The sequence below is a fragment of the Pholcus phalangioides genome, unplaced genomic scaffold (genome assembly GCF_987345545.1).
Source record: "Pholcus phalangioides strain wild (caught in Gottingen) unplaced genomic scaffold, Ppha-v1.0 ptg000013l_1, whole genome shotgun sequence".
Classification (NCBI taxonomy): domain Eukaryota; kingdom Metazoa; phylum Arthropoda; class Arachnida; order Araneae; family Pholcidae; genus Pholcus; species Pholcus phalangioides.
In genome coordinates this window covers 8,575,126-8,589,016 of record NW_028301606.1, presented here as the reverse complement: position 1 = coordinate 8,589,016, position 13,891 = coordinate 8,575,126, and the positions used below count along the sequence as shown (strand labels likewise).

The window sequence follows — 13,891 nt, the reverse complement described above, 5'->3', positions numbered from 1 at the left end:
ATGTTTCAGCTCCCTCACAAGCTGATAACAACCCTTCATCAGACTCAGACTATGATCCTCTGGCATGAAATACGATATTTTGGAATTGTCTCACGGTGTCTTTGTGCGCGACTTCTGATAGACAATGAAGTTCCTTGATTCCCGTTGCTGTCAATGGACAATGTCACCTGTCTTGTATATATTATATATATATGAGTGTTAATATGCTTGTATATATATGTTTATGTATCTTATATATGTGTGTCTATAGTTATTTGTGGGCCCCCTTCGTGGCCTGCTGGCGACGTGCGTATGCACCTGCCCATGTAACCTCAACTTTTTGTCTTCTTATCCGCTGGTGGTCTTTGGGTGCTTAGTGCTCCGGATATTGCATCGCTCTTCCACCATGGCCCAAACCCTCTGGGTGACCAGCTTATATCCCCTATGGGGACAGAGCGGGGGCCATGGTCGGTTTCGGGTCCACGCGATACCAGTCCGTCACTATGACCACTCGTCCACCACAGCGGTTGTTCTTTTGTCGTTCTTTCAAACCGAGCACAACTCAGGTCTATCGTCATGGGCCATTTACTACCGATTGAGATGTGCTGGAAGTGTGTACGTACTTAAGTCCGAGTGTATATACAGTGTTGTGCATGAACTTTTAATGGTGCCATCTATATTACGAATTGTGAGTGAAGTGGGGCGTTTGAATATTTGCACTCTTTTGCTATTTTAACCACTTCACATGCAAGCTTTTGGAAACAAATTTAGATTATCTCTATTTGACGAATCGGCGATAAATCTGGTAACCTCGTCCTAAGCTAACCGCACGTTCGAAAAATAGAGGGGGATGAGGAAAATGTATAATAGATAAAGTAGAAAAGGGCGTGTTTTTTTAGAGTCTCTTTTCACCCTCACTTTACGTGTTCTCTTTCGCTCTTAGGGTAGGCGCAAATTGCTCGTGCAGCGTTCGCAAGTGGACTTGTGGCGACAGTGTCCACCACTAGATGGCGCTATGCGAGTAATAGGGGAAAAGAGCGCGCCTGCGCGATGGTGGAACTGGACTTTGGTTTAACCGCTAAAACAAAGCCGCTTGTAAGTAATCTTAATGCAGCTTTGCGCTAAAACGAGACCGTCACGCGGTCCACTCATTCTTGTAGGCTCTGTTCATTTGTGTTTAATAAACGTTTAATAATATCTTTGAATTGTGGAAGGAAGTGTTTGTCTTCAACCGCCACATTCCTTCTACAACAAGTGGTGACCCGGATGTGATATGAACACGCAACCTTCTGACAGTGGTGGACACTGTCGCCACAGACTACGCACCCACTAAAAAAGAGCTCTCTTTTTTAGGGGGTGTTAGTTTAGCATGAAGGAGGCAATCTGTGGAACTGGTTTTTCCAAGCCCCCAGAGAATGATGACTCATCCATTGGAAGAAGCTTACCGTGGAAGCTTTCTTTTTTTAGGGGTATTGACACAGCGTGAGGATCTCATGGCAATTAAATCTGTCCACAATTTGCGACAGTTAGTATACTAATTGGTAGGCAGATATTTTTTAGGAAGGTGGGGGGTCTCAGAGAAAGGCTCAGTTTGCCTAAGGGATTGCTGCCAAACTCACTTTATAGAAATTGCACGAAATGTCATTCCAAACGCTCATCATTAATGTGATATCCAGTTTGCAATGCATTATTAGTTTTTCTACATTTGTTCCATACTTTTGATGAATGTTTTCAACCATACAATCACTCGAAAAAATCCTAGGATTTTCTATACTACTGCTACTTAACCGTACATACACCTCGTACACATTCCCCTAAGGAATTTCTAACTAATTGGTGCATGCTGGAATGTACGTGTTGTGAACCTAACGAGAAGTCTGCTTCAGTTTCCGTATGTAAGTATCGTATCAAAGGCCTAGGATTTTCTGCTGGATGCTTGATGCTGGGAAAAAAAAGTGCATAAAAATGCATTTTCTGTGGTGCCCCATTTCTCCTGATGCTCTAAGCACGTGCTTATTTTGCTTAATGGTTAGTCCGGCCCTGACTCGGAGGCGAATTGATGACCACACATTGTCATTTTAGGATGGTTTTCATGGGTTATGTGTTTCATTACTCTCCTTATTATCGGATACGGTCGAGTTACCTTCACTAAAAGCTAGATGAGAAGGAACTGCCCTATTTTTGGATCGATCGAAGATGTGCTTATCGATCAATTAGGAAAATAATAATAATTTACTCTTGTGTGTCAAGTATCATTAAATTCCATCATTTTTCGTGATAACGTGTGATATTTTCTTTCCTTTTAAAGCCAGTTGCATGATTTTGCTAGTGCGTAATCCTTCAGCATGCACCCTCCTGTTAAGGCAGGATTTCCTCAGGGACATTTCTTTTGGGGGGGGGGGCACCTTATACTAGTGATTTTCCAAGTAAACTTACGCTGTGAAACAGGAGTTCTTAACCTATGTGTCGCGACAAACTTGTTAAGTCATAGACATAAATTTTGAATATTGTAAATTTCTCTAATTGTAACATTTTTAACTTTAAATTTGTATCTATTTTTCCTTTAAATGTGTTTTGTCGTCGAGCGTCATGTAATACATTTCTATATGCATAATAAAGTACCCGACACCGCCCAGCCCTTCATCCGGATCAATGGCTAAAATTGACGATTGTCGATAGAGCCTTGGCGGTACACGGTATGAAATGATCCAAACTTGATTCGCATTTGTTTCCGAGATGGGTCAAATAAATCCACTTACAGCTTGGGGTTCTCAAGTTATGAATCACGACACAAATTTGATTCGCATGGGCTCCCGAGCCAAGGGTTCCCTAAGAACGGGAGGGCCTGGTGTAGTCACAACTGGCATCACACCCCTTAAAAGGGTAGCTCTGAATCAACAAAACAGGTGCAGGTAAATTGAGAGCGGCCTAAATTACGTAAAAAGACGATAAAAGAGGTCAATACTAAATTCTGCGATATAATTTTAAAATTGAAAATTATTGCATTATTTCAAAAATTATTTCTCGCAATAATTGAAAAATCATTTCTTGCATTAAAAATTATTTCTAGCATTAACTCAAAAATTATTTCTTGCGTTTAACTGCTTCGACAAGGGGACATCGATATCGATTGGTACGGGACAATTCTAGGATGTGGTGTCGCAGGGAGTTTTTCTCTGATAGGGTTGTTGATATATGGAATAGCTTACCCCCGGGGGATCGTGAATTCTAACACATTTGACACCTTTAAAATAGAAATGCGATAAACAGATTGGGATAAATCGAGAAGCTATCCATATGAAACAACCATAATTTTTATGGGCAGTATATTTATATTTCATCATAATTATTGTTTTTTTTTTATTGGGTTGCTGTATTTTTGATATACTAATTTAGATATGTATTTTACCACATCCATATTTTTTTTATGTGGGCAACTTTCTTCAGCCACCTTGTTGTGTATTTTGTCTGGTGTGGTCTTTGTATTTGTAATTCTATAAAAAAAAACTTGCATAAATTCTAAAAATATTGGCAATTACCGTAATTTTAATTTTTCAATAATGGGCATTTGCCCGTACGGAAATCAGACCCAAAATTCTATAATTAAAAATAAAATAGCACGGATAAAACAAAATTGATTTTTATAAGCTTTTTTTTCCTTTTTTCAACACCTAGATACAGCGGAACCCCGAATTTACGGGTTTTTTTTTTTGGACGAACATAAATCGAGGAGTCCTATTTTATTAGGAAACAAGCAAAACACATCAGTCAAGAGGCGGCAGATATTTGGGCGTTGTATGATCCAATTCCTACAGCGAGTGTCAAATGGTAACATACGCATACATATAACAATATACGAAAAATTAACGAATGAATAACATTTAAGATTGACACATTCCCAAGAAGAAGGATCTCCATCGAGTGCGCCCGAATTCTAAAAAAAGAAGCACCTCCTCCTCCCACTCAAAAAAAGCCATTGTCCAATACCCCCCCGCTCCCCTCCCACCAGCAACATCGAAAATAGAATCAATCATTCCACTGACATGCATTTGATTCTTACTTACTATTGTAACGGGTGAAAGTTAAAAGGAAAAAAAGTCTTTTTCTTCACTTCAGGTAGAAAGAAGCACAGCTGAAACTTCATTTTTGGAAGGATAAGTAATATTCCAAAACATAGACAAAGAGAGACGTACCACCGATTGGGAAGTTACTGGTCCATGTATGCATTTTAGAGAGCCTAACTTTCACCTCTGGTACGTACTCACATATAAGAAGAAACGCATACATACTCAAAAAAAAAGACATTTTTAGCACTTTGTCCTCATTTCCGAATCAGACTATATGCTTGGATGAGCATCAAGTCAACATCATACTGCTCATCTGATTGCCTGAAATTGTGTTAAGTTCCTGGTTCTGATTAGAAGAACTTCTCTCAAGATGTTCATTTCGGAAAACAAATTAGTTTATACTTTTTTTTTTTAAAATTATTATTTATTTAATTTTCTCGTCATCACTTCAGCTCTATTTTTCATCACCTTCTATAAATAGGAGAAAAATAAAATCGAAAGTAGAAAAGAGCAAGGTGGGGCAAAATTCTTTCTTTTTTTAAACAACGATTTGGTCATTGTGAGAGACTGGTTTGGGTAAATATTAGTAAGAAAGTTTTTTTTAAAAAAAATGAATGGTGGGGGGGGGGGGGTGTAGGGAAGAAGCTGCTGGAATTTCATTACATGAGGTGGAAAAAATCATTTTCGTTTATATATAAAGGGACTAAAACTTCTTTCTGAAGTAGTTGATACAGAAAATCCTCGTTGAACATTTACGGGACATTTTTCGGAGTTGGATTATACAAGGTAATGGATTAATATTTTTCATAACTGATGCTGTAATATTTTCTTTCAAAAGTAGAAATTATCAAAAGAAATTTTTTTTTAATTTAAAAATTTGTGATAATTCATAATTATCATTTCAAATACATTTTACTCCCCAATTTAACGAATTAATGCATGAGACCGGGGGACTAAAGGTATATTAGAGAACATGAATGACCCTCTAATACACCACGAGTTAAGCACATGATGTATTAGGGACAGTCAGATAAATGATATCTGTCATTTATGATTTTTGAAAGTATTCAGACTGATAGACTCGAGCTTTCATAAAAGTAGAAAGAGCCTTAAATCATCACTTTGGCCGAGTCCCGATGATGATGATGTTAAACATGTCTTTCGTAATAAGACAGAAAAGGTATCCCTTGAGTCCAAAAATTATTTTCCTTTTTTTTTTTTAATTGTTTGTTTTTAAACCAAATACCAGAAACATTAGCATAATCAAAATTAACAGTGATATATAACGAAATAAAATATTTATGCTATTTTTAGATTCATATGTTCAGTATATTGTCAGTGTTTTTTAGTTTTTTCCTGATGAAAAGAGTCAATTATTATTATTGTTACATTCATTACGATCACAGTCGGTAATTAGTTATATAACATTAAATTTGAATTGAAATTTCCTATCTCTATACAAATTAAAGAATATCACGATAACGAAATTGTCTAGCTCAAGAATTCTCAGAATTTTAAACGTTCACATCACCATCGGAAATGAGCATTTTAAATATCTCGTGGCACCCTTGTTCAGAGGCAGGTTTAACGCGGCAGCACCCTACTAAACTACACATGCACCTCGTCCATATTCCTCTGCGGAACTTCTAATGAATTGGTTGGAATGTGCGTGTTTGTGTGTTATGAATCTAACGTGGTTTTTTTTTTGTGTGTGTGTATAATGCTTATGTGTAGTGCAATTATTGAATACTCTTGCGTCATTATAGGCCTGTTGTTCTCTGTGGCGAGACCTTTTAACGGGGAGATCGGCTCGCATTCCCTCATCGAAGTTGGTTTACGTGCCCTGGGCCCCCGACTTCTGGGGGACCTCAGGAAAACCACCCGATTTTACACTTTTTTCTCATTATTAAGGGGACCAAATATTTTTTTCCGAGCCCGGAGCTCGAACGACCTCAATAAGCTTCTGCCCTTGCTAAATCTTGAATCCCTTCGGTCTTACTCGAAAGTGCCATATTATACTAAAGAATATTCGTGGAATCACGACACACAATTATGATCAGTATAATTCTATCCCCCAGAATACATGTAGCAGAACCTGATTACCGATATCGTGGCACCATAGTGTAGCGCTGTTCACTATAGAGGAGCGATTGTTCAATGTCATTTTCATAACCATCACCTTTATGATTGCTTGAGAAATTATGTCCCGAAGCTTTTTCGAATTTCAAGTTAAGAAATTCCTTTGCAGATTCTGTAACTTGCATAAATTTCATCCCATCGTCAAGTGAATTTCTATATTGGGAAAAAGCGGTTTCACCACCTTCCATTGAGTAGCAAAATTAAAGCTGGACACTTTCGTATTTCCCGGACTCTTTTTATATTTCCTGAATCATATTTTAGTCTTTCGCAATACCGTACAGTTGCTGCAATATTATGAAAAATCATTTCTTATACGAACTTCACTTTTCCAAAAGAACGGAACGGACCAATATCATATCACGTGAAAAAGTTCTTTTTTTTTTTTTTGTTATCCGGACTTCGGATAATTTTCTTTTTTTGAGCATTCTGAAGCTGATTTATGAAAACTTATTCTGTTCCTGTAAGTTATCGTTATCAGGCTGCAAGACTGTGTGGGAGGCTAGAAGGTGTTCTTTCCTCCCTCCCTTGTTAACAAACATTTCCGCGTACTCAGTAATCGCTCTGTCGTATTCGCTGTTATCCATGTACGCGTGGAGCTGCTTTTTCGCAATGGTATTCCTATAGTTAAGGGGCCATTCAAATATTATTACGTAAGCAGATTTTCAGCCATTTTTGACCACCTTCCCCCTCCCCTTGTCAGCAAAAGTCAGCAAAACACTGACGGCTGAAGTTGGTTTTCTGTGGTTCCCAACTTCAAGGCGCGAATGCGAGCCGATCTCCCCTTTAAAAAGTCTCGCCACAGAGAGCAACAGACCTACAAACAGTACAAATGTAATTCAATCATAACACATCACTCACTTCACTTCTGAAATATAGATGGCGGCACTGAAAAATCAAACAACACTACATACGCATTCAGACTGTTAGGTATACACACAGTTACCCTTCCGGCACAATTCACTAGGTAGTAAATCACCCACATAGATGGTGACAGACCATCTATGAGTTGCACAACTCACCATACTGGTGAGTTGTGCTCGGTTTGAAAGAAAAAAAAGAAAAAAGACCCCCTTCCCCCCGTCAGCAAAATTTCGTCAGCAGCTTAGAATATTTCATTAAGGCGACTTCATAAGGGGGGACCCCTTATCAAGTCGCCCCTTGATGCTTTCATATCTTCAAAAAGGGGTGATTGATGACGTAAGCAACCTTCAAATCCCCCCCCCCTTGTCATCAAATTCAGCAAATCCGAAACCCCCTCCCTCCCCCCTTCTCGATGCTGACGTAATACTTAAATGACCGTTACATAGGCAAAAGTATGGCAAAAAAATAAAGCCCTTTACTTTCGTTTGTGATCAGTTTCTTTCAGTTGATCAAATCCAGTTTTCTTTTTCCCCCCGAGAGACTTCCTCAAGGAATCTATGGCGAACGAACTGTACATTAAAAAATGTAATTCTGTGAATTTGTGAATGTGATATACATTGGACAGTTCATTCTAACGCTTCATAATGGCTATATTTAAAAAAAACCCCATAATTTTAAATTAAAGGGGGGGGGGGAAAGAAGTCCCGTTTTAGAATTAAAAAAAAAAGCAGAACGGTTAAAGATTTTGCAACCAATTATGTAAGAAAGGAAAAACAGAATTGTGTGCGTGTGTGTGTCACGTTTCACCAATATCCGTTTACCATACGTCCCATCTGACCAATCCCGATCGGTCACCGTACTTGCAAACAGGACTTTTTTATGGATGTAGTTATCACTCTTTTATTTTTATCAGAAACCTCGATTAAGTGGCGTGGACAGTAATTATAATAAACTTAATTTAACATTCATTTAGGATTTCACTTGAAGAACCAAAAAAAAAGTGGGGGGGGGGGTGGCGGCCACTACCAATACTAAACCGGACATGCACCTCGTCCATATTCCTCTGTGGAACCTCTAACGAATTGGTACATGCTGGAATGTGTGTATGTGTACAGAGAACCTTCCGTGAAGTTTGTTTCCGTGTAATGCTTGTTGTGTGTAGTGCTGCCATCTGCAATCAGTTTTTTAAACTATGAGTTTTTCCTCAACTCAGTGCGTGAAGTGTAATGAATAAATAGGGGGGGGGGTGGCCGTAAATCAAAATTTTATTGTATATTTTATCATTGTCAAAAAATTATTATTAATTGTTATTCCCAAATGCCAATTCGTAACAATTTCATATCAAGAGAAAATGTTTTTATCATTCAGAAGTTCGCGATGTATTTAGGAATTCAGGAAGAGGATGCTCTGTATGATAGATAGTTCTATTCATTGGGTTTGGGTGAAACGATTGTAAGATACCGGTCTTTGTACGTATAGTATATCCTCACTCGATTGAAGTTGGTTTTCTGCGGTTTTCGCCCTTCGAGGCTCGAATGCGAGCCGGTTTCCCATTCGGAAAAGTCTGTCGGTCAGGCAGACGTTCAACGTGATATTTGCACATGAGAATCCACAAGCATTTACCATTATTCCCTTTAAAATATGGAAGCCAGTTTTCAGCACCAGCAGGAACACGAAACAAGTCCAACTCTGACAACATAAATACGTGAGGACCGCGCATATGCCTACAAACACGACAATTACTTATTTTTCAGTGGTTATTTCTGTTGGACTGAGCTATGAGCCAAGACCACAAGTCAGTCGAGCTCCTGGGCATATTTATAATACCCATTTTATTCGTCCATCGATATGGACATTTTCTGCTATGGTATGGCGATGGTAAGATTAGAATGACAGTAGTGGCACAAACGTACCTGACGCTCAATTGGCCTCCAACCTCATGGGCCTTCCCCCAAAGACAAGGGAACCACACAGGGCTTTGGTGACACTGGCATGAACCAAATGATTTTGACCCATGATTTTTTTAGTAGTACAGTTGAATACCGTTATAGCGAAAATCTCGCGTTTTAACGAATACTTTTCTAATCCCCCCCCCCAGATAAGTTTACATAGGAACGATGGAAATACCAAAAATTCCTTTATAACGAAACTCCGTTATAACGAACTGATTTCTCCGGTCTCTTGAAGTTCGCTATAATGAGATTCGACTGTACTTAGATTTTTTTAACACAATTTTTTCCGTAAAAAATGTTTTATGCCTACCCTACGTCTCACTTTTAAAGAAATTGTCCCGCACTTTTGTCCAGAATTAATATACCGTTCTGAATTACGCCGCGTGGATAAGTTGATCCACATTACATCACTTGCTGGCTAATGCGAAGATGATTCACCTGCCTCTGCGAGGAATCGAACCTACGTTCTTTCACTTGCCGGTGGAGCATGCTAGACCACTACGCTACAAAGGCAACAAAGCTCCTTCCTTAGAGCTCGCGTGCACTGAACGGGTCTGTGCACGGACAGTCAGACCCAACTCAGTCCAAAGCTCACATTACTGACATTGCCACCAGATGGCGACTCATCCGCAGATGATGTCACTCTTCAAACGAAAGTTTCGACAGCAGCTCGATTTCGCTTCCTAAATTATTCATCTTCGCATCAACCAGCTGTCGAAATCTTCGCATGAATAGCGGAGAGTCACAACACACACATCTTCGAAGAAAACATTGTATACTTCATTTGTAGGGGTATTTTTTCGGTCAGGGGCAACGTATTTACGCATACCCTGAATGCCACGCTTTTTTAGCACGTATGTTTTACCATACCCCACCCCTCCTGTTGCCGGACTCTTTGGCCGGTATTTTCGGTTGCTCCCCTCAACCCAAGATATTTCACGGGCACCTTCTTATTTTTCTTTACAGTTTACACTACAATTTTACTATGATTGAAGATAATGGTGTATACACACAGGAGTTCTCAAACTGTGCACCGCCAACCTGTCAGGGGCGCCATGGAGCGTCAGCCCTGGGACAAAAGTTTTTCGGAGAGATTCTTTGTTAAACTGCTCTGAGGAGCCGTGGATAAGCATTGATTAGGTAAGGGACGCTGAGGGTGGAAAAGGTTTGAGAACCCCTGGTACACAGAAAGGGTATAACAAATAATGGTATTCATCCCGGGTCCTCAGGCAAACTGCCATTCCCACTCCTCTGCGCCCGAGTGGCAGTTGTAAGATACTTATCTACCACAAGAAGGTTCCCGTTAGAGCCACGGGTTCGATCCTGGGGAAGGGAAGATAACAAGCTCTTTCCCTACCGAACCTAGGGGACGACTACCGATAGATTGCGCCTTCATTTCCGACCAACTGGAATTATACACTGCACAACCTTTTCACTACACGGGCCAGATATTTCTGCAGTTCGCGGGACCGGAAACATGAGGGGTGACTATATGACCCATATTTTACGGGACATTTCCGTAATTTTGGTTCCCAAATTTTTTTTCATAAATTATTCCCATCCCCCTTCCCCTCTCTATTTTCAACGAGGCCTGCTTGAATTTGTGAAATCAAGAATTAAGATTATTTTCACGAATTATAAATTATATTACGATAGTTATGACTATCCTAATCAATTTTTGTCTTATAAATATGTCCCATAGCTCCCTACATCCCACCATTGGCGATTTCAGTTGGCTAATTGGTTTGCCTCTAACAATTTTTTGGCTGTAATTGGCAACTTTACTTGCATTTGACAGTTTTTTGGCTGTGCTTGGGAACTAAACTTGCGTTTGACAAATTTTTTTTTGGTGACAATTGGGTGATATCCCGTATGGATCCAGATTTCTCGTTTTCCCATATTTTCGTGAAGGAAATATGGACAGCGAAGGTATTTCTTGTGTTGTGTATATTAATACTCTTTTCCGTAGTAAATATATATATATATAAACACCTTTCACGGCCGGAGGTTGTGTACTCCTGTTGTATGGCGATATGTCAAGAGTTTGGTGTGCGATAAAGTACTAGTATTCCCCTCTCCCTCCTTTTGTGGGGGGGGGGCATGTGTTTTACAATGCACGTATATCGTATAACTATGTCTCAATAATTAGCCAAGTTTTAACATTTTGTAACGTTAATGCAAAGTGTTAATGTGTTTTATAGAAAACATTGAAGAATCATGCAATTGTTGAGGACGCTACTGGCCATGTGCTTGATGATCTTGATGCTAAATCCTTTCCTACATCAGTCGAGGAACTCCGTGGAAGCCATTGCCGTCGACAAGAAGAAATTGATGAAGGGCCTCTTCCTAGCCAAGTTGGCCCTAAAAAAGAAAAAGCTTCTTGTTGTCCCGATGCCTGTTCCCATTGTGGTCGAGTAAGTCGAATATGTATTTAACTTCTTTGTGAACTTTTTCATTTCATTATTTATCAGTAGATAAAAGAAAAACATGTTATAACAGGGAGGAATGTAATGAAAATTGAAAAAAGAATTTTTAAGATCCCAATATAAAAAGGAAATTAAACTCGTAAAACTTGCACTTTTCTCTATTATACCGAAAGAAATTTGCCTTGTAACATTTGAGTAATAATTCACTGAAATATCGATGAGATTGAAACACTAGAGTTTTTTTCGGTTTATGAGAAGTACTACTTCTCCACCAAACACCAACTCCGGCTATATCGCTATATGGCAATTCACTGCCATTAATGAGTTGGGTTGGAAATGAAGGCGCCATCTATCGGTGACCGCTTCAAGCTCGTTATGGATAATATCTTATATTCTTCACCGTATTCGAACCTGGGACCGTGACGGCAAGCACCGCGGTAGTGGACGAGCATCTTATCACCCCGCTACTCTACGGCGTGTTTTGAACTGCTGATATATTTTTTTTCCCCTCTCTCTCTCTCTCTCGGCACGTAAAAAGTAGCAAAAATCGATAATTTTAATCATCGATATCTTTTCAATCGAATGTTATGAAGTGAATTTCTTCCGGAAAAGGGAGAGCCGCAAATTTTAATAATTAAAATTTATTTTTATTAATGGCCGCATAAATATTTGAGTTTCCGATTAGCTGATTTTTGATGATAAGGGGAGGGGGGGGGTTTGGATAATGCTTACGTCATCAGCCACCCTTTATGAAAATATGAGTTAGGATTCAGAGGGGCAGATCTGATGACAAAATTTTGCTGACAAGGGGGGGGGGAGGGGGTCAAAAATGGCTAAAAATTTGCTTACGTAATACTTGAACGTCCCCTTTCCCTAAATTATCATTTCTCACGGGAACAGGTCTTTTTTTATTTCACTTCAATTATAGAGCCAACAGTAGGAATTTTTAATTCTTTCGCGGGCGCTTTCCTAGTATACCACGGGTGTTCAACCTCTAGGAGAGTGCGGAGTCTGCTTGAGTGGTCTGGAATTGTGCCGTGGGTCACTCAAGTGATCTATAAGCATGCAGCGGGTCACTGAAATGATCTGTAAATGCGCCACGGCTCACTTAAGTGATCTGCACTGATGTACCGAGGGTTATTTAAGTGATCTAGAAATATTCTGCGGTCGGCTTAAATACTCTAAAACTGTGCGGCGAGTCATTCAAATGATGTGAACTGCACCGCAGATCACTTGAGTGATCTGTAAATGTACCGTGAGACAACACTTCGATGATCTGTAATAGCGCCGAGAGTTATTTGAGTTCTCTGGAACAGTGTCGCATATTACTCAAAGGGATATGTAAATGTGTAATGTGTCGCTAGTCATTTTAAAGTGATCTGAGAATGTGGCACGGGCAGGATAAGTGGTGTGAAACTGCGGGCACTTAAGTGGTTTGGGAATAAGTCACGCAACACTCAAGTGATGTAGAACTACACAGTGGGTCACTTAAGCGATCTGTTTGTGTCCCCAGGGCCCGATTTCCGCATAGGCAACTTGGGCATTTGCCCAGAGCCTCAATGTTTTAAAAAAAGGTTGTCCAAAATTTATAATATTATATATTTTACTCAATTTTTTATTTATTTTGTTCGGTAAAATTTTGACTTTAGCCCTTCGACCACATTCGAAGGGGCCCCCTCCCAATACCTCTTTTGCGCAGGGACAAATCAGGTCAAATTCGGGCCCTGTGTATATGCCACTTAATTAACTTTTTATAAAATCAGGTTTGAGATCGCGGGGCCACATCAGATGACTCCAATGACATTTGGTCTACGGACCAATGGATGCTGTACAGAATACGTAATGAAAATGTTATAAATGTCCCCTGTATTTTTTGGTCCTTAATAAAGCACCCGACATCGCCCAGCCCCTCATCCGGGCAATGGCTAAAATTGACAATGGTCGATAGAGCCTGGGCGGTGCACGGAATGAAATGAAATGAATGAAATGTATTTTTTGCTCGTTACAGGAAGAAGCACAAAGAGCATCACGTCGCTTGGGATCATCACCACCACGGAGGATGGTGATCACGGAAAACACCAAATTGAAAGAAAAAAAAATTATCAAAAAAAAATCTCGAATTCAAAACAAAAATCAAAACTTGTATGTATTTGTGTCATATTTTGTGCTATCATTCCCGCTCATTTTTTTGTGATTTTTCATTTCTTGTAAGAACAGACAATTAAAGCTGTTTATTTTTTCATATGAATATATACTTTGACTATTTTTTCTCTTGAGGAAATCAATTTCGTGAAAGTTGTTTGGTTCTAATTGATATGCAATTTTTAACTCCATTGAAGTAAATTTATTTCAGATATTTTCAAGTAGTTTTTATCTTATCAAGATATTACATAGCAAAGAGTTATAAAGCACAGGAACGTCAGAAGCTGAAAACAACTAGTAAGATAGAAATTTAGAAAATTGTTAA

At 39.2% G+C, this 13,891-nt stretch overlaps 1 long non-coding RNA gene across 1 annotated transcript; it reads left to right on the top strand.

The window, feature by feature from the left end:
- Nucleotides 1-4,749: 4,749 nt before the first annotated feature.
- Nucleotides 4,750-13,672, top strand: LOC149078560 (uncharacterized). The gene is made up of 3 exons (XR_016193827.1): nucleotides 4,750-4,832; nucleotides 11,200-11,412; nucleotides 13,433-13,672. It is a non-coding gene; the product is annotated as an uncharacterized LOC149078560 (long non-coding RNA).
- The last annotated feature ends 219 nt before the right edge of the window (nucleotides 13,673-13,891 follow it).